This window comes from Arachis hypogaea, chromosome 19 (assembly GCF_003086295.3).
Source record: "Arachis hypogaea cultivar Tifrunner chromosome 19, arahy.Tifrunner.gnm2.J5K5, whole genome shotgun sequence".
Classification (NCBI taxonomy): Eukaryota; Viridiplantae; Streptophyta; class Magnoliopsida; order Fabales; family Fabaceae; genus Arachis; species Arachis hypogaea.
In genome coordinates this window covers 122,192,326-122,219,316 of record NC_092054.1, presented here as the reverse complement: position 1 = coordinate 122,219,316, position 26,991 = coordinate 122,192,326, and the positions used below count along the sequence as shown (strand labels likewise).

Genomic DNA, 26,991 nt, shown 5'->3' with positions numbered 1-26,991 from the left:
CTAAAGCTTGACTGGCTATTAAGCCATGTCTGACCCTTTGATTGGAGCTTTAGATTAAGAACATAAGATTCTTGGAATTCATATTAAAAATTTTGGAATCCTTATTTTTCTTTTTCAAAGAATTTTCGAAAAAATACAAAAAAATTAGAAAATCATAAAAATCAAAAATATTTTTTGTGTTTCTTGTTTGAGTCTTGAGTCATGTTATAAGTTTGGTGTCAATTGCATGTGCATCTTGTATTTTTTTTTGAAAATTCATGCATTCATAGTGTTCTTCATGATCTTCAAGTTGTTCTTGGTAAGTCTTCTTGTTTGATCTTTGCATTTGCATGTTTTGTGTCTTTTCTTGTTTTTCATATGCATTCTTGAATTCTTAGTGTCTAAGCATTAAAGAATTCTAAGTTTGGTGTCTTGCTTGTTTTTCTTGCATTAAAAATTTTTCAAAAATATGTTCTTGGTGTTCATCTTAACATTCATAGTGTTCTTGGTGTTCATCTTGACATTCATAGCATTCTTGCATGCATCACATGTTTTGATCTAAAATTCTCATGCATTGCATCATTTTTCTTGTTTTTCTCTCTCTTCATTAAAAATTCAAAAATAAAAAAAAATATCTTTCCCTTTTTCTCTCTCATAAATTCGAAAATTAGATTTGACCTTTTAAAAAATTTTTAAAATCTAGTTGTTTTTATGAGTCAAATCAAATTTTCAATTTAAAAATATTATCTTTTTCAAAATCTTTTTCAAAAATCAAATCTTTTTCAATTTTCTTAGTTATTTTCGAAAATTCTAAAAACATTTTTCAAAAATATTTTTCTTATTTTTATATCAAATTTTCGAAAATAACATCACCAATTAATGTTTTGATTCAAAAATTTCAAGTTTGTTACTTACTTGTTAAGAAAGTTTCAAACTTTAAGTTCTAGAATCATATCTTGTGATTTCTTGTGAATCAAGTCATTAATTGTGATTTTAAAAATCAAATCTTTTTCAAAACTAATTTCAATCATATCTTTTCAAAAATATCTTTTCTAACTTCCTAACTTCTTATCTTTTCAAAATTGATTTTCAAATTTGTTTCAACTAACTAACTAACTTTTTGTTTGTTTCTTATCTTTTTCTAAACCACCTAACTAACTCTCTCTCTCTCATTTTCGAAAATATCTTTCCCCTTTTTCAAAATCTCTTTTTAATTAACTAATTATTTTAATTTTTTATTTTAATTTTCGAAAATTACTAACCTTTTTCAAAAACTATTTTCGAAAATCACTAACTCCTTTTTCAAAAATAATTTTCGAAAATTCTCTTCTCTCTCATCTCCTTCTATTTGTTTATTCATCTACTAACATCTCTCCCTCACTCAAAAAAAAAAAAGGATCTCTATTATTATTATTTTTCTGTGCCCTCTTCTTTGTCATATGAGCAAGAGCAAGGACAAGAATATTCTTGTTGAAACAGATCCAGAACCTGAAAGGACTCTGAAGAAAAAACTAAGAGAAGCTGAATTACAACAAACCAGCAAGCACCTTTCAGAAATTTTCAAACAGGAAGAGGAGATGGCAGCAGAAAATAATAATAATGCAAGGAGAATGCTTGGTGACTTTACTGCATCTAATTCCAATTTACATGGAAGAAGCATCTCTATCTACCATTGGAGCAAACAATTTTGAGCTGAAACCTCAGCTAGTTTCTCTAATGCAGCAGAACTGCAAGTTTCACGGACTTCCATCTGAAGATCCTTTTCAGTTCTTAACTGAATTCTTGCAGATCTGTGATACTGTTAAGACTAATGGAGTAGATCCTGAAGTCTACAGGCTCATGCTTTTTCCTTTTGCTGTAAGAGACAGAGCTAAAATATGGTTGGACTCTCAACCCAAAGACAGCCTGAACTCTTGGGATAAGCTGGTCACGGCTTTCTTAGCCAAGTTCTTTCCTCCTCAAAAGCTGAGCAAGCTTAGAGTGGATGTTCAAACCTTCAAACAAAAAGATGGTGAATCCCTCTACGAAGCTTGGGAAAGATACAAGCAGCTGACCAAAAAGTGTCCTTCTGACATGCTTTCAGAATGGACCATCTTGGATATATTCTATGATGGTCTGTCTTAGTTATCAAAGATGTCATTGGATACTTCTGCAGGTGGATCCATTCACCTAAAGAAAACGCCTGCAGAAGCTCAAGAACTCATTGACATGGTTGCTAATAACCAGTTCATGTACACTTCTGAGAGGAATCCTGTGAATAATGGGACGCCTATGAAGAAGGGAGTTCTTGAAATTGATACTCTGAATGCCATATTGGCTCAGAATAAAATATTGACTCAGCAAGTCAATATGATTTCTCAGAGTCTGAATGGAATGCAAGCTGCATCCAACAGTACTCAAGAGGCTTCTCCTGAAGAAGAAGCTTATGATCCTGAGAACCCTGCAATAGCAGAGGTAAATTACATGGGTGAACCTTATGGAAACACCTATAATCCATCATGGAGAAATCATCCAAATTTCTCATGGAAGGATCAAAAGCCTCAACAAGGCTTTAATAATGGTGGAAGAAACAGGTTTAGCAATAGCAAGCCTTTTCCATCATCCACTCAGCAACAGACAGAGAATTCTGAGCAGAATCCATCTAGCTTAGCAAATTTAGTCTCTGATCTATCTAAGGCCACTGTGAGTTTCATGAATGAAACAAGGTCTTCCATTAGAAATTTGGAAGCACAAGTGGGCCAGCTGAGTAAAAGGATCACTGAAATCCCTCCTAGTACTCTCCCAAGCAATACAGAAGAGAATCCAAAAGGAGAGTGCAAGGCCATTGACATAACCAAAATGGCCGAACCCAATGAGGGAGAGGAGGACGTGAATCCCAAGGAGGAAGACCTCCTGGGACGCCCAGTGATCAATAAGGAGTTTCCCTCTGAGGAACCAAAGGAGTCTGAGGCTCATCTAGACACCATAGAGATTCCATTGAACCTCCTTATGCCATTCATGAGCTCTGATGAGTATTCCTCTTCTGAAGAGAATGAGGATGTTACTGAAGAGCAAACTGCCAAGTTTCTTGGTGCAATCATGAAGCTGAATGCCAAATTATTTGGTATTGAAACTTGGAAAGATGAACCTCCCTTGTTCATCAATGAACTAAGTGATTTGGATCAACTGACATTGCCTCAGAAGAGACAGGATCCTGGAAAGTTCATAATACCTTGTACCATAGGCACCATGATCTTTAAGGCTCTGTGTGACCTTGGTTCAGGAATAAACCCCATGCCCCTCTCTGTAATAGAGAAACTGGGAATCTATGGGGTGCAAGCTACTAAAATCTCATTAGAGATGGCAGACAATTCAAGAAAACAGGCTTATGGACAAGTAGAGGACGTGTTAGTAAAGGTTGAAGGCCTTTACATCCCTGCTGATTTCATAGTCCTGGATACTGGAAAGGAAGAGGATGAATCCATCATCCTAGGAAGACCTTTCCTAGCCACAGCAAGAGTTGTGATTGATGTGGACAGAGGAGAATTAATCCTTCAATTGAATGAGGACAACCTTGTGTTTACAACTCAAGGATCTCTCTCTGCATCCATGGAGAGGAAGCAGAAAAAGCTTCTCTCAAAGCAGAGTCAAACAAAGCCCCCACAGTTAAACTCTAAGTTTGGTGTTGGAAGGCCACAACTAAACTCTAAGTTTGGTGTTGAACTCCCATATCCAAACTCTAAGTTTGGTGTTGGAGAGTCTCAACAATGCTCTGAACATCTGTGAGGCTCCATGAGAGCCCACTGTCAAGCTATTGACATTAAAGAAGCGCTTGTTGGGAGGCAACCCAATTTTTATTTATCTAACAATATTTTTCTTAGTTATATGTCTTTATAGGTTCATGATCATGTGGAGTCACAAAATAAATATAGAAATTGAAAACGGAATCAAAAACAGCAGAAGAAAAATTACACCCTGGAGGAAGCACCTGCCTGGCATTCAACGCCAGAACAGAGCATGGTTCTGGCGCTGAACGCCCAAAATGGGCAGTGTCTGGGCGCTGAATGCCCAAAATGGGCATTATTTGGGCGCTGAACGCCAGAAATGCGCCCTGGAGAGGAGCTGGCGCTGAACGCCCAGAACAAGCATGGTTCTGGCGTTCAACGCCAGAAATGGGCAACAAATGGGTGTTGAACGCCCAAAATGGGCACCAATCTGGCGCTGAACGCCCAGAGTTGTGTGCAAGGGCATTTTACATGCCTAATTTGGTGCAAGGTTGTAAATCCTTGAACACCTCAGGATCTGTGGACCCCACAGGATCCCCACCTACCTCCACTCACTTCTTCTCACCCCTCTTTCACACAATCCCATAAACACTCTTCCCCAAAACCCTTCACCAATCACCTCAATCCCTCTTCCCCATCACCTCTTCACCACTCACATCCATCCACTCTTCCCCATAAACCTACCTCATAAACTCCACCTACCTTCAAAATTCAAAATCAATTTCCCACCCAAACCCACCCTACATGGCCGAAACACAACCCCTTCTCCCTCTCCTCCATTTTTTCTTCTTCTTCATCTATTCTTTCTTCTCTTGCTCGAGGGTGAGCAAAATTCTAAGTTTGGTGTGGTAAAAGCATAAGCTTTTTGTTTTTCCATTACCATTGATGGCACCTAAGACCGGAGAATCCTCTAGAAAGGGGAAAGGGAAGACAAAAGCTTCCACATCCGAGTCACGGGAGATGGAAAGATTCATCTCCAAAGCTCATCAAGACCACTTCTATGATGTTGTGGCCAAGAAGAAGGTGATCCCTGAGGTCCCTTTCAAACTCAAAAGAAATGAGTATCCGGAGATCCGACATGAAATTCAAAGAAGAGGTTGGGAAGTTCTAACAAATCCCATCCAACAAGTCGGCATCCTAATGGTTCAAGAGTTCTATGCCAATGCATGGATCACCAAGAACCATGATCAAAGTAAGAACCCGGATCCAAAGAACTATGTTACAATGGTTCGGGGGAAATACTTAGATTTTAGTCCAAAAAATGTGAGGTTGGCGTTCAACTTGCCAAACATGGAAGAGAACGCACGCCCCTACACAAGGAGAGTCAACTTTGATCAAAGGTTGGACCAAGTCCTTATGGACATATGTGTAGAAGGAGCTCAATGGAAGATTGACTCCAAAGGCAAGCCGGTTCAACTAAGAAGATTGGACCTCAAGCCTGTAGCTAAAGGATGGTTGGAGTTCATTCAATGCTCAATCATTCCCACTAGCAACCGGTCTGAAGTTACTATAGACCGGGCCATCATGATCCATAGCATCATGATTGGAGAAGAGGTGGAAGTTCATGAGATTATACCTCAAGAACTCTACAAGGTGGCTGACAAGTCCTCCACTATGGCAAGGTTAGCCTTTCCTCACCTCATTTGCCACCTATGCAATTCGGCTGGGATTGACATAGAGGGAGATATCCTCATTAAAGAGGACAAGCCCATCACTAAGAAAAAGATGGAGCAAGCAAGAGAGCCCATTCATGGAGCTCAAGAGGCGCATGAAGCTCATCACCATGAGATCCCGGAGATGCCTCAAATGCACTTTCCTCCACAAAACTATTGGGAGCAAATCAACACCTCCCTAGGAGAATTAAGTTCCAATATGGGACAACTAAGGGTGGAACATCAAGAGCACTCCATCATCCTTCATGAAATAAGAGAAGATCAAAAAGCAATGAGGGAGGAGCAACAAAAACAAGGAAGAGACATAGAAGAGCTCAAGGACATCATTGGTTCCTCAAGAAGGAAACGCCACCATCACTAAGGTGGATTCATTCCTTGTTCTTATTTCTTCTGTTTTTCGTTTTCTATGTTATGTGCTTATCTATGTTTGTGTCTTCATTACATGATCATTAGTAGTTAGTAACTATGTCTTAAAGTTATGAATGTCCTATGAATCCATCACCTCTCTTAAATGAAAAATGTTTTAATTCAAAAGAACAAGAAGTACATGAGTTTCGAATTTATCCTTGAACTTAGTTTAATTATATTGATGTGGTGACAATGCTTCTTGTTTTCTGAATGTATGTTTGAACAGTGCATATGTCTTTTGAAGTTGTTGTTTAAGAATGTTAAATATGTTGGCTCTTGAAAGAATGATGACTAGGAGACATGTTATTTGATAATCTGAAAAATCATAAAAATGATTCTTGAAGCAAGAAAAAGCAGCAAAGAACAAAGCTTGCAGAAAAAAAAAATAAAAATAAAATAGGCGAAAAAAATAGAAAAAAAGAAAAAGAAAAAGCAAGCAGAAAAAGCCAAAAGCTCTTAAAACCAAGAGGCAAGAGCAAAAAGCCAATAACCCTTAAAACCAAAAGGCAAGGGAAAATAAAAAGGATCCCAAGGCTTTGAGCATCAGTGGATAGGAGGGCCTAAAGGAATAAAATCCTGGTCTAAGCGGCTAAACCAAGCTGTCCCTAACCATGTGCTTGTGGCGTGAAGGTGTCAAGTGAAAACTTGAGACTGAGCGGTTAAAGTCAAGGTCCAAAGCAAAAAAAGAGTGTGCTTAAGAACCCTGGACACCTCTAATTGGGGACTTTAGCAAAGCTGAGTCACAATCTGAAAAGGTTCACCCAATTATGTGTCTGTGGCATTTATGTATCCGGTGGTAATACTGGAAAACAAAGTGCTTAGGGCCATGGCCAAGACTCATAAAATAGCTGTGTTCAAGAATCATCATACTAAACTAGGAGAATCAATAACACTATCTGAACTCTAAGTTCCTATAGATGCCAATCATTCTGAACCTCAATGGATAAAGTGAGATGCCAAAACTATTCAAGAGGCAAAAAGCTATAAGTCCCGCTCTTTTGATTGGAGCTATGTTTCATTGATAGTTTGGAATTTATAGTATATTCTCTTCTTTTTACCCTATTTAATTTTCAGTTGCTTGGGGACAAGCAACAATTTAAGTTTGGTGTTGTGATGAGCGGATAATTTATACGCTTTTTGGCATTGTTTTTAGTAGGATCTAGTTACTTTTAGGGATGTTTTCATTAGTTTTTATGTTAAATTCACATTTCTGGACTTTACTATGAGTTTGTGTGTTTTTCTGTGATTTCAGATATTTTCTGACTGAAATTGAGAGACTTGAGCAAAAATCAGATTCAGAGGTTGAAGAAGGACTGCTGATGCTGTTGGATTCTGACCTCCCTACACTCAAAGTGGATTTTCTGGAGCTACAGAACTCGAAATGGCACGCTTCCAATTGCGTTGGAAAGTATACATCCAGGGCTTTCCAGAAATATATAATAGTTCATACTTTGGCCAAGAATAGACGACGCAAACTGGCGTTCAACGCCAGCTCTCTGCCCAATTCTGGCGTCCAGCGCCAGAAAAGGATCCAAAACCAGAGTTGAACGCCCAAACTGGCACAAATGCTGGCGTTCAACTCCAAGAAGGACCTCTACACGTGCAACACTCAAGCTCAGCCCAAGCACACACCAAGTGGGCCCCGGAAGTGGTTTTATGCATCAATTACTTATTTCTGTAAACCCTAGTGACTAGTTTATTATAAATAGGACCTTTTACTATCGTATTAGACATCTTTGGATCATCTTTGGACACCTGGTTCTTAGATCAGAGGGGCTGGCCATTCGGCCATGCCTGGACCTTTCACTTATGTATTTTTAACGGTAGAGTTTCTGTACTCCATAGATTAAGGTGTGGAGCTCTGCTGTTCCTCAAAGATTAATGCAAAGTACTACTGTTTTCTATTCAATTCATCTTATTTTGCTTCTAAGATATTCATTCGCACTTCAACTTGAATGTGATGAACGTGACAATCATCATCATTCCCTATGAACGCTTGCCTGACAACCACTTCCGTTCTACTTTCGATTGAATGAGTGTCTCTTAGATCTCTTAATCAGAATCTTCGTGGTATAAGCTAGATTGATGGTGGCATTCAAGAGAATCCGGAAAGTCTAAACCTTGTCTGTGGTATTCCGAGTAGGATTCAATGATTGAATGACTGTGACGAGCTTCAAACTCGCGATTGCTGGGCGTAGTGACAGACGCAAAAGGATAGTAAATCCTATTCCAGTATGATCGAGAACCGACAGATGAATAGCCGTGCCGTGATAGGGTGCGTTGACCATGTTCACTGAGAGGATAGGATGTAACCATTGACAAGGGTGATGCCTCCAGACGATTAGCCGTGCCGTGACAGGGCATTTGGATCATTTTCCCGAGAGAAGACCGAAAGTAGCCATTGACAATGGTGATGCATTACATAAAGCCAGCCATGGAAAGGAGTAAGACTGATTGGATGAAGATAGCAGGAAAGCAGAGGTTCAGAGGAATGAAAGCATCTCTATTCGCTTATCTGAAATTCTCACCAATGATTTAAATAAGTATTTCTATTCCTATTTTATTAATTATTTTCGAAAACCCCATTACTATTTTATATCTGCCTGACTGAGATTTACAAGGTGACCATAGCTTGCTTCATACCAACAATCTCCGTGGGATTCGACCCTTACTCACGTAAGGTATTACTTGGACGACCCAGTGCACTTGCTGGTTAGTTGTGCGAAGTTGTGAACCATGGTATTGGCATCATATTTTTGGCGCCATTACCAGGAAAAGAAAGAGCGATGAATTTTACATAATCAAAGTGTAATCACAATTTCTGCGCACCATAGAAGCACATGAGCTTTTTAATTTACCAAATACAAAGCGAAGTGCTTGTATTTTTGAAAAATTTTTAATTTATTTCTTCAAAAAATTTTACTAAACTAAGCCTAAATGTATGCGACTAAACTAGAAATTAATAAATAAATATGATTGTTACTGTTTTGTTGATATTATTGACTTTAATGTATCCATCCACACAATATGAAACTGTGTTTGTTTATAAATACAAGACACCGAAATATAAATACAAAGATATATAATTATATTTAATTGATAAAATATGGACAAAAATATTGTGTTTTAAGACACTGAATTAATGTATATTATATCCTTCTTATTATGAAAGATACAAAGACATAGAGACATAACTTATTTTTTTTTATCTTTTTTATGTAAAATATCATTTTTGTCCTTGACATTTGAGATAAGTTTTATTTGTGTCCCTAATGTTTAAATTGTCCTATTTATATCCTTAACATTTGAAAATGTCTTTAATATTATTCTACCGTCAATTACACTAATGAACTGTGATGAACTTGCTACATGGACGCTAGTGTCCAATATGGCAAACCACCCCCTTCTTATCGCTAGTGAATATTCTGAAAAAAATAAATATATAATAAAAACAAATAGTTAAAAAGGATAGAGAATCCTAAATTGTAAAACCTTTTCCTACTTCTATCTCTTTTCTACATTTTCTCCTCTCTTCTTTTGGTTGTTAATTCCATGGGTTTGCAGGGCTCCCAAGGTACATGTAGTAGTAGCCAGCAGGTCGAAGCCACAACCAGGCCCGTCGAAGGAGAACATGTTATTGTGGTGAGAAACTCGTGCTTGCAACTTCATCCACTGCAGAGAATCTTGGACAGAGATTCTAAAACTGTGTTAATTATGGGGTAAGTACAAAATGTTGTCTTTCTATTGATAGTTATAACTTGAAGATATTTGCTTATGTGATTGGCTTGTATTCTTTTTTTTTTTTGGATTAGATTGGGATAAAACGTGGGTACTTTGTTTGGGCATAGTTAGAGATGACCCAAGAGTTGCAAAAATGAAAAGAAAAGTCACAACTTTAAAAGGCAAATTGGAAATGGTTCATCTAGTTTTTAAAAGGTAAATTGGAAATGGTTCATCTAGTTCATCAATGGTTAAGTGTAATTTGTGCCTTCAATTTATATCTTTGCAATACATTAGTTTTATAATTATTTTGACATATAGAAAAATGACAACAGTTCTGTAATAGAACATAACATAATACTTTGCTCATTAAGCATAATGTTGCAACAATTCAAAAACAAGTACAAATACAATAATCTGATTAGGATTGTGGCATTAAGGTCTTAGCCAAATACATTGAGTAAATGATCAAATTAGTTCTTGAAAGATCATTCATTCTCCAAATTAATCTCTGAAAGATTTTTTAATCAAATTCGTCCTTTAAAGATTTTAAATTAGTCATATTAGTCCTTTCATCATTTCCATTACTAACGGTGTTAGAGTTTATTGATGTGGTATGTTAAGTAATATCACAACACACACCTAGTAATCTTAATTGACTATTAATATGATTAGTTTATGAAATCGGATCAAATTAACTCCCAAATTAAGGGATTCCAATGTCAATTAGATTTTGATTTAATCTAATTTCATAAACTTATTATGTTAATAGTCAATTAATACTCCTAAGTGTGTGTTGTGGTACCACATTAGTAAATTTTGACACTATCAACAAAGAAAGTGATGGAAGGACCAACATAATTAACTTACAATCTTTGAAGGATGAATTTAATTAAAAAAATTTTGAGGACCAATTTAAAAAATGAGTGATTTTTCAAGGACAAATTTGACCATTTACTCTGCATAATATTGTATATGAAGTAGTAGCTTCACCAATAAAAGACTTAAATCAAGAAACCTAATTTGTGATTCAAAACAAAAAGCAAAAGGCATCCAATCTGCAGAATAATGTAACTGAACTAGTAGCTTTACTCCATTTTCTTCCATGCTTTGGGAGATGTTTTGGCCATGAATTGAGAGAAGGTCACTATCTTCATTGGACTTGGCAGCACCCTAGGTATAGTTGCACCCTAGGCATAGTTTGTGACTGCTGGTACTCATAGTATTCATAGGTGACTTTTTCTTTGGATGTGTAGTTGGCCCTTTTTTATTCCCCACCTTGTTGCTGCCTTGTTGAGATCCTTTATAAGACGCAACTTTTGAAGTAAGTCTTAAAGTAGTTCTACTCTCCTTGATGTGCCCTTTGAAGTAGATCCAACCACATTCTTTTCCTGTGCACCATTGATATGTATTATTAATATAACTTTAAATCAGTCAATAAAAAAAGTTAATAGATGTTGCACTCTTTGACCAATAGTACCATCAACTTTCTCACATCAGACTCAATAGTACCATTAACTTTCTCATATGATTCTTTACTTTTTGACTCAGCATGTTGCACTTTACTTGATCCAGCATTGTCCTATCTAAGCTAGGCCCAACAGCATGGCCTTTATACATAACAACTAGGCCAGGTCCAACTATATCATCTATTTTTGTTGTTGGAGTATTCCTACACAAGTGACATCCTCTCTATTTCTTGGACTTCACTTGTCTAGTGAACAACATAAAGCTCAACCATATCCTCCTTCACACCAATATTTGCCATGTCCATTGCATCCTTGTTATTTCTCAACATCCTCAAACTTTTCTCTGTCCCAACCTTTAATGATTTATACCACATGACAGCAATGCCATTCTTCAAATAATCTTGTTTGCTGACTATTTCATACACCTCGATTAGGCTCCACTCATCCTCATTATAATAGTCCACAATAGTACTCTCTCTACCCAAATACCTCAGAAGCCCTCCTTCAAGACCAAATCTTCCTTGATGAAAAACTTTCACGCTAAAATAACTCATGTCTTCAGCTAAACCCCTGTTGGATGTATCAACCATCATTAGAGAAAGGGAATAAATGAGTAAGCTAAGCATAACAGTTTACAACCTCCAAAATCCAACATCGTTAACAGATTCAAATAAAAAACAAATTAGCCCTAATTAGTAATCACACTAAATATATCTTAAACTCAAACAAGATCAATCAACAGTTACCATTTTTCATAGCATGCATTATTAAGTACAAAATGAACATGAAAAAAAATTCTACATACCGTTTGACTCTGGGTGATTTCAATAGCTTTTGAAGATCGAGACGCAGCAATTCTCTCATTCACAAACAAGATTGATCCACAATATATCTTAAAAATGCAAGCTCTCACTGAGATAAAGTTCGAAGAAGAAAAATGGTGGTAGGGTTCATAGAGTTTGGAGAATGGAACTTTACATTCTTTTTTCTTCTAACTGAGATGTTTCGTATAGCGAAAGAAAGAAACATTAGGTGCGAAGGGATACACGTATAGATACTCACATTTGGAGTTACCAATGTTATTGTCCACTTAGGCAAGTCTGTCGCTGATCCATTAGTGTAATTGACGATATGATAACATTGAAGATAATTTCAAATGTTAGAGACACAAATAGGACGATTTAAATGTTATAGACACAAATAGGACTTACCTCAAATGTTAGGGACAAAAATGATACTTTATTCTTTTTCTTTTTATTGTCACTATTAATATTTTATAATTATATTTTTTACTATTCTATTTTTTTCTAAATTTTACGTGAAAGAAAAAATGTAAATAAATTAAACTTTTTATTATTTGTTCTATTTTATATTCAGTTTATCATTAAATAAAATATAGAAATATTAATTTTTATATTTCTATCTTTTGTATTGTATTATCTGTAAACCCCGGTTAAATTAGTAGATAATTAGTCAATAAATTAGTTTTTAATAAGGAGGATTAGAAATGTGAATATTATATTAAATTAGGGTAGAGCTCATCGAAACGAGAATTTTGACACTAATTTCGAAGAAAACGGTCCAAAATTAGACCGAAAAACCGAACTGGTTGAACCGGACCCAAACCGGGCTGTCAGTCCAACCAGACCAGCCCTTTTAAATGAACCCAACCTTTGTCTTCTTCCCATTTTTGAAACAACGAAGCTTTCAGCTTCTAGGGAGAGGAGAAACGAGAAAAGCTCCTAACCCTTACGTTACTTTCTAAATCCCATAACTTCTCCGTCCGAGCTCCGATTGCCGCACCGTTTGCGGCCACGCGTTCACCGCGTCGAGCTCTACATTTTTACCAGAACAATTTCATAGGTAACATGTTATTTTACACTCAGCCTTCATTTCCCCCAATTTTCAAATTTGAGAAGGAATATTGAATTTCTTTAATTTTTGATGTTTTAGGATCCAATTAGCTTGAGAAAAACGTCCACTCTTGCTTATGTGAAGCTTGGGTAAGGTGAGGATACGATAATTCTATTTTATTTTTATTGGATTTGAGGTTTGAGTATTAAATTGGATATATATATATATATATGTGTGTGTGTGTGTGTGTGTGTGTGTGTGTGTGTGTTATGAATGTGTATTAGGTTGTGAATAAATAATTGGAGCTTGAAATTGTGAATACTGGAACTTGGAGGAAGCGAATTAGTTGAGGTTTTGAGGGCTGTGTTCTTTTAGAAAAATTGTCTTGGAATAATACTTAGAAATTGGCTAAGGTATGGTTTAGGTTTCTTGCATTTAATATATAATGTTCTGTGAAAACTTAGGCTAGATGACCATAGGATAAGTTGGAATGCAGGTGTATGTTTAATGTTTAGTAATTTGTCGATGAATATATTTGGTTGAAGTTTATTGGATAATTAGTTATTAATTTTGGATGGTGAATGTTGTTATGTTAATTTGGAGATAATTATGGTTGAATGTTATTGTTGATGAACATGGTTGATTTGGTGCTTGTTGATTAACTAATGATTTGGTGAATTATTGATTTGAGGTATAATTATTGTAGAGGTTGTTGTGATAATGAGGTATTTTGTGTTAGAAGCCTAGGATTAGTGAACTATGATCCTTAGTTGAATTTTGGTTGTTGGATTTGAATATTGTAAGAGTATAATTGTTGATCTGAGGTAGATTTATTGTGGTGACTATTATGATGATGAGGAAGGGTATGTTGAATTGAAAAGAAAGCAGGTTTGGACCCGAAAAGGGTGGCAAAGTCCAAGTTTTAGAGGAGATGCTGCCGAAATTTTATAAAAATTAGAGATTTTGTTTATATGATTATTTAAAAAGATTTAGATTCAAAGGTTATATGGTTTGATTTAGAGTTATTAAGAAAATGAGCATTTTTTAAGTTTGATTCATTTAGAAAAAAATGAATTATGTTTTGAATTGGAACTATTGATGGACGAAATGAGAGGTGTGATAATGAAGGATAAGGATTGAATATGATTGACGTATAATGATGAATGAGATGCGATTGAGAATGATGTGGATATTGATGAATTATAATTGAATTATTTATATGGCTTATGAATTTGAATAATCTGGGATACGAGATTCCCTGGATCAAGTGCCGTGGCTTGCCACCACGTGTACCAGATTGAAAACTCGATACTCTGTTGACCCTACGACTTAAGTGTGACCGGGCACTATATAAATTCCCGGGAATGTTGCCCCCATTGAGCAATATTGATTATTTGAGAAAAAGCTATGCATAGACTCTTGGGAATGCACATCGGGGGGACAGTCTAAGGACAATTCAGACTTGTCGGGTTGGCTGGATAACCGACAGATGAGTCTCATCAGCCATAGGACAGGCATGCATCATATACATATTACTTGAATTACTTGCTTGTGCTTTAATTGGGTGTGCCTATATGTACTTGCCATGCTAAATGTGTATTTGTTACCTGTAGTCATTGTAACCTTCTTGTGTTTGCCTTTATCTGTCTATTTGTCTGTGAAAATGCGTGATGGAGTTGGAAGTATGGAGGAATAGCAGTATGGGACTTAGATTTAAGGTTAAGTTAAGTTAGGTTTAAATGCCTTTAGAAAACCACTTTTTATGGCTCCTATTTAACACTTTAAGCTCTATAATCTGAGTGTCGGTGTTCTAGGATTGCCTCTGGCATTCCCATGACCTTATATATTATGTGTGTGACACCTTTACCATACTGAGAACCTCCGATTTTTATTCCATACTATGTTGTTGTTTTTCAGATGTAGGTCGAGAGGCATCTCGTTAGGCGTCTGGACCCTTGAAGCGAAGTGGTTACTGGGCTATTTTGTTGTACAGTGATGTATATATATGTACCTAGCTTTCTCTCCGCATAATTTGTTCTTTTTGATCCTCTTAGAGGTTTATGGAGAGGCAGGATTGTGTATATGTACTTTTGGGTTTTGGGATATGTATGTATATATATATATGTGTAAATATTCTCCGGCCAGTGTTGACTTTGCAGGCTGAGTTAGGAGCTTGTTATTTTGTTTCTTTGGCACTCTATTTCTATTTCTATTATCTTATGTTTAATAATTATGATTTTCTTAGCACGTAAGTTAACTCGTACCTTGAGTGTTGCGCTTTTATTTCGCGATTTTTATTTCCTCTATTCTTCAAGGCTCCTAGCATATTATAATTCTTCTGCTATTATATATATACTCATTTTATTTTAGAGGTCGTAATACCACACCACCTCTGTTTTACGACTTAAGCGTAAAGTTTAGTGTGGTAGGGTGTTAAATTATCAATATTCTATCTTATTCTATTTTTAAAGTCGAACGCACCTGTACAAATCAGAATAAAAATTGAGCATGCGTATGTATTACTTGTTGCATGTTGATATGAATAAATATGAGAAGCGGCACCACAATCTACTCAGTACTCGCTTAGATTGTGTGGTTTATTTGATAGATCAAATTATTTATTTAAATAATTGTTAGCACAAAAGTTCGACGTAGCACAAAAGTTTGACGCAACATAATTGTTAACAACACAAAGGTGTTTTGGTCGACAAGAGTTATCTAGAGACGAAAAGGAGAATTTTAGGCATAGTTATCAAAACCGAACCGGTAATCAACCCGGTCATATGACCGGGTCACTGGGTCACTGGTTCAACCGGTGGGTCACTGATTCACCCGGTTAACCCGGTCATAACTAAAAAAAATAAAATTTTATAAATAATTTAAAATGATGTCTTAAAATTTAAAATATAAGTCTTTACAAACATTAATAATTCAATATTAAACATAACTAATGATCCAAAAAAGATAATAAATTAATCTCTAAATACAAATATCTTTTCAATTAAAAATCTACCACAACCTTATGCAATATTTATGACATGTGAGGGATTGGTGTAGATCTGTTCCAAACAATTATTCAGCATTTCCATGAACACAATCCCCTTCCTTTAAGTGTCATGTGAGGCAGCCAGGCACGTCTCAATTCTCGCAGAATGGTATGGCACGTACCCGTCCTGGAAATAGCATTACCAGTTAACAGCAAACTGACTTAATCCTAAAGTAAAAGCAAACTATCACGCATATTCTTAAAATTATTATGTGCCTCTATCCAGACAACCTAAGTTTTTCAGGAAAATGATCCAATGTCTTCTGCTGAAAGAAAGAAAAATAGAAAGTGAACTCCATTAGAACCTCGTCAAAGCAGTTAACTCACCTATGACAGGAAAATGCTTAGGACCATTAAATCAACACTTGTTTTTTCATATGCAACTAACCATGTATACATTTAAGTACCATAAAAAATAACAAATTTAACTATTCAACCAAAATTCACTAAAATTTTCTCAAGTTCAACATCAACTCTAAAAGACCAAATACAGCAGTAGTAACTACCAGATTCAACAATAATTCTAAATAAAATTTACATCAAATCAGAGAAAGAACATAAAGAACAGCAACAACAACTCTAAAAAACCAATATTCAACAAATAGAAAGAAGTAAAGAACAATAACTCCTCTAAAATTTGCTCATGTTCACCAAAATTAACATCGAATCAGAGAAAGAATAGCAACAACAACTCTAAAAATCCAACATTCAACAAACAGAAAGAACAGCAACAACTATAAAATTTGCTTAGGTTCACCAAAATTAGCATCGAACTAGAGAAATAACAGCAACATCAACTCTAAAAACTGAATAAAACAGCAACAACCACATTTAACAACCACCAGATTCACCGAAATCAACATTAAACTAGAGAAAGAACAGGGTCGAAAATTGGAGCTCACCTAGTTGAGAAGACGACGACCACCACCACCCGACGAAGCAAACACAGGGTCACGGACTCGCAGTGAGAGAACGAGAGCATGACGCGGTGAGATACCCAGAGGCTGAGAGTGACGAACTGGCGACGAGGGGAGAGACAAGGTGAGGGTGAGGGGATGCCGGCGCCGAGCTCGTGAGAGGGACAAGGTGAGAGTGAGAGGCTGTCCGTTGCCGACGCCAAGCTTGAGAGAGCAAAGACAGAGAGACGAAGGCACGAGGTTGGCTTTGGAAGTTAGGGTTCATTTCACTGAAAAAGGGGGGTGGGGTGGGTCTGAAACTGAAACGACATCGTTTCAGGGGAAAAAAATAAAAAAAATTAATAAACATGACCCGGACCGGCTTGGATTAACCGCCGGGTCACCGGGTTTGCATTAAACCCGTCGGGTCAAATCGGGTTCGACCAGATCTGTTGCATAGACGGTTCAACGAGTGGCTCGACCCGGTCAGGTAACCGGGTGACCGGGTTTCCGGTCGAACCGGCCAGGTCGTGCCGGGTTTGATAACTATGATTTTAGGTCAATCTAGGAAAGTACAAATAACATATAGGAAATAGATGTGACTCTTAAATGGAGATGAACGTGGGGACTATTATTTTACCATCAAGATATGGTAAGAACTTGGGTAGTTAAACTTGGAGAGTAAGTAAAACAAGAACATTGATAAGAGATCAATAACTACTCATTACAATACAAAATTCTTCTCTATAAATAGAAGAGTCAAAGAATTTTAATGGGACTTCCATTCAACACTTCAAATTACACTAAATTTCTGCAAATTTCTAGTCGCACCAACGCAAAGAAAATTCATGGAGTGTGCATGTGAGTATTTAAAGTTAATTTATTTTATTATTTTCTTTCAAGCATTGCCTAATTTCCATTTGTTTATCTTTATTTTTGTCTTGTTTTTAGTTTCTTTCTTTGTTTACTAGTTTTTTTTTGTCCATTTTTATTCATTTATTTACATCTTTATTTAAGAATGTTTTGATGGCATTTTTCAAATTTCTTTTGATATGAAGTTTTGATTCATTTGTATTCACATAATTTTATCATTTGTAAAGTTAGTTTCTATACTATAATCGATAAATCTCAGGTCAAGCTCACTTCTTTAAAAGGAATCGTATCTACTCCTTAAATTAAAATTTTGGATACAAGCTTGATTGATCCTTTGTTTCAAAAATAAACCAAAATCAAGCAAAACAATAATATATGTTTATATCTTTATAATATTTTTATATAAAAATATTACAAGTATTTTTATGAAAGTAACTATATGTAGATTAAAATGTCTAGTTAGCATATGTTTGAGAATAAAAATACAAATTTTTTAGTGTCTTAAGAATTCATAAGAATTCAAGTCAAATTTGTCAAAATATGATTCACGAGTTAATACTCAAAATGACCCATAAAATTTGATTGCTGACTCAATTTAGTCCTCAAACTTTCAAGTGACTCTAATTGAACTCCAAAATTTTAATCCGTGCCTTAATTTGGCCCTTCGGTCGTTTTTCGTCATCGAAAAGCTGCCCTAACAATTTTAATTAACACCTGGCATTGTCTAAATGACGTCGTTTAACTTTTGGAGCCGAAAATATTGAGAAACGATATCGTGTGACATGAGGAGGGGATTAAACAAAAACCCAAACGTTAACCACTTCAAAAGTAAAACCCCAATTGACCTTTCTTCTTCCTCCTCCAACTCCTCTCGTATACATACCCTCAAAGAAGAACCATGGTTGTCGCTATAACTTTACTTGTTTCGCCCCCATTGTTAAGACGAAGTACCTGGGAATCACCACTTCTTCAAAAACAGGTTAGTAACAAAATAGTTGCTCTCAAAATACAATGCTTTATTTTTTGCAAAATGTTGGTTGAAGTTTGTTTTTTTACTTTTTTTTGCTCTACTTCATCAGTGAATCTTTGAGGGACATTAGTTTATTATAGTTGTTAGTGATGGTATGATTCCTGTATGCTAGAGTTTAATTTTTTTTTGTATGTATGTTGTTGTGATCAACTGAATCTTTTAAATTATTAGAACAATGTAGAAGATGTACATCACATAAACCTGGTGAAATCAGTAATGAGAGTTCTTAGTATTGTAGAAACATAGTCTTGGTAGAATTAATTTGTGTTGGAATGAGAAAGGATTGCATGAGACATATTGGATTTAAACTAGACACCTTTAACAAAATACTCTACTTTAAAATTCAAGTTTTAACACCTCTTTTTTTTAATAGCTGTCAGAACACTTTTGATTGATTAACTTATTCAATATATCGGAACTAAGCCCCACTTGAATTGCTTGTAATCTGAATTACTATTTTCAATATATTGAACTTAATGTTGTTTTTAACCATTGTCTCTTTTTTAATCTTATTTGTAGATGGATGATGGTATAATAATTGTGTATCATCATGGAGATAATTTTGTCACCAAACCAAATGACAGTTTGGTTTATGACAATGATCACATTGATGAGTTGATTGGGTTGGATGAGAATTTACTAGATGTATTTTCATTGAGAGATTACTATAAGGTCATAAGTTATGATAACATGGTTGAGTATTGGTGGCTCGTTCCTGGTAGACCTATGAAGAGTTGACTACGAGCACTAAGTCATGACAAGGAGTTGTTAGAGATGTGATTCTATACAAAGAATGAGAAAAGAGTGCACATATACTATGAGCATGAAGTTTCCCAACCCATGGTAGATAAAGTACCTGAGTTGATAGAGATAACACTTAATGCCACTGGTGTATAAACAAGGATGTCAAAGGGACCACACCTAGCCCAAAGAATGATACACCAACCATTCCTTCTGAAGAAACCAACCCTGAACCACTTGAATTTACTACAACCCATAACAAATCACCCATCAACTCCACAACTGAAGGCCCTTCCAATGCAGCATCCAATCTCCCACCTCAATCTACTTCCAACCCCCCCCCCCATTAAAGGAGACACCCCAATCGAAACTAGCACTTAAGCCCACACCTAAGCACAAACTAGCACCTAAGGAGACACCTAAGCCCGAGTCCACATCCAAACTAGCACCTAACCCCAAGTGCACATCGAATACAACTAAGCCCATACCCAAGTCCAGATCCAAGCCCAATCTAACACCCAAATCAGGATCTAAGCCCAATCTAACACCCAAATTAGCATCCAAATCTAAGGGCACTTCATCCAAATCAACTCCTACTACAACCAGGTTCTTTGCTAGACTAAAAGAAAAAGTGGTGGGATAAATACAGGATACTGGCCTAAATGACAGCAATAGCAGTGACAGTGACTCACATGACCCCTACAAATCTACAGAAGACATCCTATATAAGTTTGGACCACAAGACAGATTCACTGAATCAGATATTAAAGGTGGCAATCTGGGACAAGGTTGGGGGAATTGAAGTTGAAGCATGCTCCAGGTGCTGCCTGGAAGAAGGGCAAAGAGAAAATAGTGGAGGAAGATGATGGTCTTGTTGTGGAGAATTCAGATGAAGAAGTAGACTGGCTGCAAGTGTTGGGAAACAGAGGAAACAACCAAGAATCTTATGATGCATATGATCCAATTCACGATGATTCTGATGAAAATAACTCTTGTAAGTATGAAGAATTGAAAACCCCCTAAACTCAGATGAGGAATGGAGTGATGATGATGCTAATGATGTGTTTCCTATCTTCTCTGAGGGTAGCCAATTTGGTGAACTAAAGCTTCAAGTTGGAATGAAGTTCAATAACAAGAATGAATTTATGGATGCTATGAGGAAATTCACTATTTAAGAGGGTAGGGAGATTAAATATAGAAGGAATGAGAGCTGTATGCAAGTGGATAGCCGGAGAAGATGAGGATATGATTAGATGTCCATGGGTTGCTTATGCATCCAGAGATTCTGAGGAGACATGCTAGTAGTTGAAAATCTTTAATAATGAACACATATGTCATTATGTCCTAGGATGAACAAAAATAGGGCTGCCAACAGAAGATGGCTTGCTGGCAAGTTGGTTAAGAAATTGAGGAGGTATCCGAGCTTAAAGCACAACCAGGCTAAAGCATATTTCAGGAGAAGGTGTGATCTGGACCTAAACAAATCATCACTCACCAGAGCTTTAATAGATGCAAGAAATATTGTTTAGGGTGATGCAACTACTCAGTATGGTTTGGTTAGAGACTATGCAGAGACTCTACTTAAGAGTAATTCAGGTTCAACAGTAAAGATTGGTACATATCTTCAAAAAGAGGATCCTATATTTAAAAAAATGTATGTATGCCTAGATGGATGTAAGAGGGGTTTTAAGGCTGGCTACTGCCCACTGATCGGACTCGACAAAGCCTTCTTGAAGACTCCATTTGGGGGGACAAATACTCTCAACAGTGGCTTAGGATGCCAACAACCATATATATCCAATTGTGTGGAAAATTGTTCATGTCGAGAATAAAGAGAATTTGAGGTGATTTTTGGACCAACTGCTTGATGATTTGGGTGACTACATGGCTAACAAATGGACTTTTATGTCAGACATGCAGAAAGTAAATGAATAAATGTATTTATATGTTTTATTGATGTTTGTTGCGAGGACTGTTATTAGTACAGTTAAAATATTTAGGTGGTTGATTTGAGTTTATTTAAGTTAATTGTAGGGTCTAATTGAGGTCATTTAAGTTATTTGTGGGGTCTATTTGAGGCAAAATAATAAAATTTGCATGTGTGACTGGTTTAGGATTTGGCTTTAGCAGTAAAGGAGCTCATGTCCAATGTACACTATAGATTCTGTGTCTGGCATCTATGGAAGAATTTTAACAAATAGTGGAAAGAATAGGAGTATAGAAGACTATTATGGGAGTGTGCTAGAAAAATAACTCATCATAATTTTGATCAAAAGATGGATAGATTAAAGAGACATAACAAGCAAGCATGGGCATACCTGGATAAGTGACCTAGAGAAGCATGAAAAAGGGCATATTTCCAACATGATAAAAAAAATTGACAACATTTATAACAATGCTTGCGAGGTTTTTAACTCGAGGATCAAGAAATACAGAGCTAAGCAAATAATCATCCTGTTAGAGAAGGTTCGGATGTTTGTGATGCGGTCGATTGCAAAAAATAAGGTCAAGTTATCCCACCATGTTGGTAAACTCCCACTAATACAACACAGTAGATTACAGAAAATTCGAAAAAAAGTCTAAAAAATGGACACCGATTTAGAGTGGAAGTGAAGGGTATCAAAGATTTGAGATCCACGGTTGGCCTACCAACATGGCTATTGACTTAGAAAAAATTATCTGTACTTGTAGATTTTGACAAATAACAGGTAATAAAGTTGTTATTAACTAGTGATTTCTATTTGTTTATATCATTTGAATAAACAGATTTTGGAATAAATAATGACTGGTTTGTATTTAATTAAGTGTTGTTATTTGTTTAACAAGTGATTAGTCTCTAGTGATTGGTCTCTATTTATTTATACCATTTGAATAAATAGATTTTGAAATAGATAGTGACTGATTTGTATTTAATTAAGTGTTGTTATTTGTTCAACTAGTGATTAGTCTCTAGTGATTGGTCTCTATTTATTTATACCATTTGATTAAATAGATTTTGCAATAGATAGTGATTGGTTTGTATTTAATTAAGTGTTGTTATTTGTTTAACTAGTGATATGTCTCTATTTATTTATACCATTTGATTAAATATAATTTTTAGTACTATTTCATAATATTTGTCTTTGTAGACATGCCGTGTGTCCATGCATGTGTAGCCATCTCTAAGATTAATCAAAATTCGGAGGATTTTTGTCATCATTGGCTGACCATGAAAGCCTATAAAGATACCTACAGACAATCTTTCAATCCAATATCAAAGTAGGATCTTTGGGAAAGAAGTCAATACAATAGGTCTCATGCACCCAAAATGAGGAGAAAGTCTGGGCCAATAACCAAAAAAAGAAGGAAGGACGCTGATGAAGAGTCCTCTAGTGTTAAGAAATCAAAAACTTCAACCAAGTTGAAGAGGCAATACAAGAAATTCACATGTACTTACTATAGTACGAGAGGACATACAAAGAGGAATTGCGCTCACAAAAAGGCTAATGACCTTGCTAGAGCCCTTACTAATGCAGCAGCAGCTATTATTGCAAAAGAAAAAGGTTCCAAGGCTGGAGAGACTACAGACCCAGCAAATGCTGCTACTGCTGACACACAAACTGGTGAGATTAATGCAAATGCTTCAATAGCACCACTTCAAGCTGTTGATGATGCACAAACTTCAGAGATTGTACTCACCCAACCAACTTATTCACAGTCAGAAAATCAAGAACATGTAGTGATTTGTTTCTAATATTTGATTAACTGTTGACTAGTTTGTATTGGTTTATAATACACGATTAAATGTTGATTGGATATAATTGGTTGATACTATTTGATTATATATTGATTGATTTTTATTAAGTTGTATTAGTTTTTAATTCTGTTAAAAATTTTACTAGGTCCCTCCATCAGACCCACCTCCACCTCCAAAACAGGTGACAAGGCCTGTGAAGCTATAATCTAAGAGAAAAATAACTTTCAAGATGGATCCAATGCAAGGAGCAAGTTTTGAGACAGTTGCACGCTTGGCAGAGTTTATAAAATTTGTCCCCACCCCAGGTTTCAAACCACCACCAACAAAATAAAATATGATTTGCAATGTTGACTGAAAGAACTTGTGTAGGATATATTTCGTAGAGAGCCTTTTCAAACTATGTTCTTTTGATATTTTGAGACTCTATTACGTAGAGTATTTGATTTTGGATTAGGATATTTTAAAACTGTGTTATGTAGAGTATTGTGGTATGTTACAGATACTGCTATTGTTAATGCTGCTTATCACTGATGACAATGATTAATCACTATAAATTACTAAATGAATGACTATCTTTTATTTTTTTTTTATAACTTATTTTGTAAAATTTTATATCTCTTTTATATAATCTCATTTTTAAACAACTTTCACAGGATACATCATTATCTAAGAGAGTGTAAAATTCCATTTTTATTTTGTCATCAACTTTCAGGTCTATGAAAAAAAAAAAATCAAATATATAATAATATTTTATTCACATAATTGATATCACATTTACATATATTTCATCCCACCTAATCTATAAGCTACAATCATAAATTCTGAAATAATGACAAACACAGACAACATAATATTCCACATTCTTAATATTCTAATTTCAGCTTCAACTGCACTAATTTTCCATCCCAGAGATATTTTTCAATGATCTTCACTAACTGGAATTTTATTTCTCCCAACTATGGCTTCTTCTTCTTCTTCAACATTTGTCCATTTAAAAAAATCACACCATCTCTTATTGGGAGTCTGCAACACCAAAAACCCAAAAAAAATTGAGAGGAAGAACAACTACAAAACCAAGAATAATTTGATAAATAAGACACAAAATCAAGTTGTAACAATTCAACCAACTCACATTATAGTTAGACATCCATAAAATGGTCTCTCTAGATTGGAATCCGTCCTACACCACCGAAGAATAGGACGCAATCCACAACCGCACCAATGCAGAACCTTCCCACCTCTATCACGGTGTGTGTCCTACACCCAGCCACCATGTGAACAAGCTCTACTAGAACTACCTGAGTCATGGCTGCTGCTCCCCAACATCCTTCTCAATTCTTGAAGAGACTACTATGATTTGAGAAAATTTGGGCTGCTAGGTTTTATGTTCAAATTGTGATGGGTTAAATTGGTGCCTTGAAGAATTTGGCAACGTCATCTAACCGTTAGGTGCCAAGTGTTAATTAAAATTGCTAAGTCAGCTTTCTGGTAACGAAAAACGACGGAAGGACCAAATTGAGACACAGGTCAAAATTTCGGAGTACAATTAGAGTCAATTAAAAGTTTGAGGGCTAAATTGTATCGAAAGTCAAATTTTAGGAGCCATTTTAAGTATTAATTCTATGATTTACCTATAATTTTTAATTTATCCTCTTTTAATTTTATTTTCTTTTACTTTTAAATTTTATTTTTCATGTTTGTCCTTCTTTACAAGGTGTTTGAAAAATTAGTCTCTTCTTTACAAGCTGTTTGAAAACTCCTTTAAAATTCAATTTTTATGGTAATTGAATTCAATTCCAATGTTTGAAACAAAAATAATTAAATTAGTTTAGATGGAATTCAAGTCAATTTTATTGTTTTCTTTCAAAATCAATTCCAATCTATGATGCACGAACATAGGACACGTCACGACACAGGATACGCCAGCACACAAATTTTAAAATCTTATAAGACATGGGGACACCCATATATATAAAATATAAATTAATTTTCTAGTATTTTAAAAGTCTTATTTTAATTATATAAAGTATTTAAAATATTTTTTTGCTTTAATAAATAATAATATATACTATTTCTAAATTTATTTCAATAATACATGTTAATAATAATGTTGGACACGCTGACACGTGATGATATTTAGGTGTATCCAAGTGTGTCTGGAGAAAATTTTTTTATTTTTTCTTAAGACAGTTGGACACAACAGAGACACGTGTCGGACGAGTGTCGTGTCCAAAATGTGTCCGACACGTAGACACGACAACTCAGCAAAGTGTCTGTACTTCATAGATTCCAACCAAAATAGGTCCAATTTGAAATTCTATTCTATTGGAATTTCACTCAAAACTTCAAATGTCTAAAATATCCTTATAATCTAATTACTTTTTCTTAACTTTTCTTATTTACTTTCTTTCAACGCCTCCCACCTTTCAACATACAATTTCTCTTCTCTTACCACCTTCATCCTTTTCTTTTCCTTCCCTTCTCCTTCAACTCACTTAATATAATATATACTTATTTTTTTTAAAAGATCTACTATGTAGATTTAAAAAAATATTCATATGTATAAATTTTATGTGTTTAATTTAGATTAGTAACACTAAACGTTTGTTAGTCTATTATGTCTAAATATTTTAAGTTAAGTTGTGTCAGTCATGATACTAGCAAAAGTAGAATAATTTTATCTCATTTTAATGACATTAATTAGTTGCTATAATTTTTATTAGTAACTATTTTTTTTACTTGCTATGCCATTAAACCACTTAATAAGTTTGTTCTTAATGGTTCATATTTATTTTTTTGCTGTTGGTTTATTGTTAGAATTAACCATAAAAAATTATTTAATTCTTTTAATTAATAATAATATTTTTTAAGTTTAATATTTTAGATTAATCTAATTTTTATTTTTTAAAAGAGGTAAACAAATTTTAGTTTGAATAAAATTTAGTTAAAAATATAAATTTTTTAATTATTTCATATAATTTAATAAATAAGTATATTTATTATTTAAATATAATGTTATATTAATAAAGAATAAAATAATTATCCTTTATAAAATTTAAATTCATTTAGTAAACATTCTAATTACTGAAATTTAATTAAATTCTATAATTTTATTAATTTATTTTAAATATTAGAATTCAATTTAATTTTGATTAAAATTTAATTTTTAATAGAATTTAATTTAATTTTATACTATTAAAAATTTTTACAGAGGCCGCTAAAATAACTAATTCCACCCTTGTTTGATTTATTATCTTCTTCTTCTATCATAATTTTTGTTTAATATTTAGGAAAAAAGTGTTGACTCTTGAGCTTCACTAAGGTCAATTTTTTTATCAAGAGAAGAAAAGAAAAATTAAAAATTAATTTTATGTCTATTTTTTATTAAAAAATATTAAATAATTATTAAAATTTATTATTTTTTATTATTAATTAATTAGTAATTTAATTTTTTTAATTTAATAATTCAATAATATATTTTATCATATACGTTTAAATATTAATAACTAAATAATAATTAAAATTAATAATCGATTATTTATTTTCCTAAACAAATTATTTCATAGAATATATATATATATATATATATATATAAACAAGTTTTTCTATTGCAAGGACAAACTTGCTAATGATTGTAAAGTTTATCCACTGTAACGGCAAACTTCAATATTTTTATGAAGTTCATCCACTGAAACAGCAAACTGAAAGTCAGATGCAACTGAAAATAGCATGTTTTCGCTCCTAAGATTTGTATAATGAATCCACAAAAATATTACAATAGCCGCTCATCTAACGCATCCTC

General features: G+C 34.6%; 1 non-coding gene across 1 annotated transcript; it reads right to left on the bottom strand.

The window, feature by feature from the left end:
- Positions 1-1,950: 1,950 nt before the first annotated feature.
- LOC112781777 (small nucleolar RNA R71) lies at positions 1,951-2,058 on the bottom strand. The gene has a single exon (XR_003192537.1). It is a non-coding gene; the product is annotated as a small nucleolar RNA R71 (small nucleolar RNA).
- Between the last annotated feature and the right edge of the window lie 24,933 nt (positions 2,059-26,991).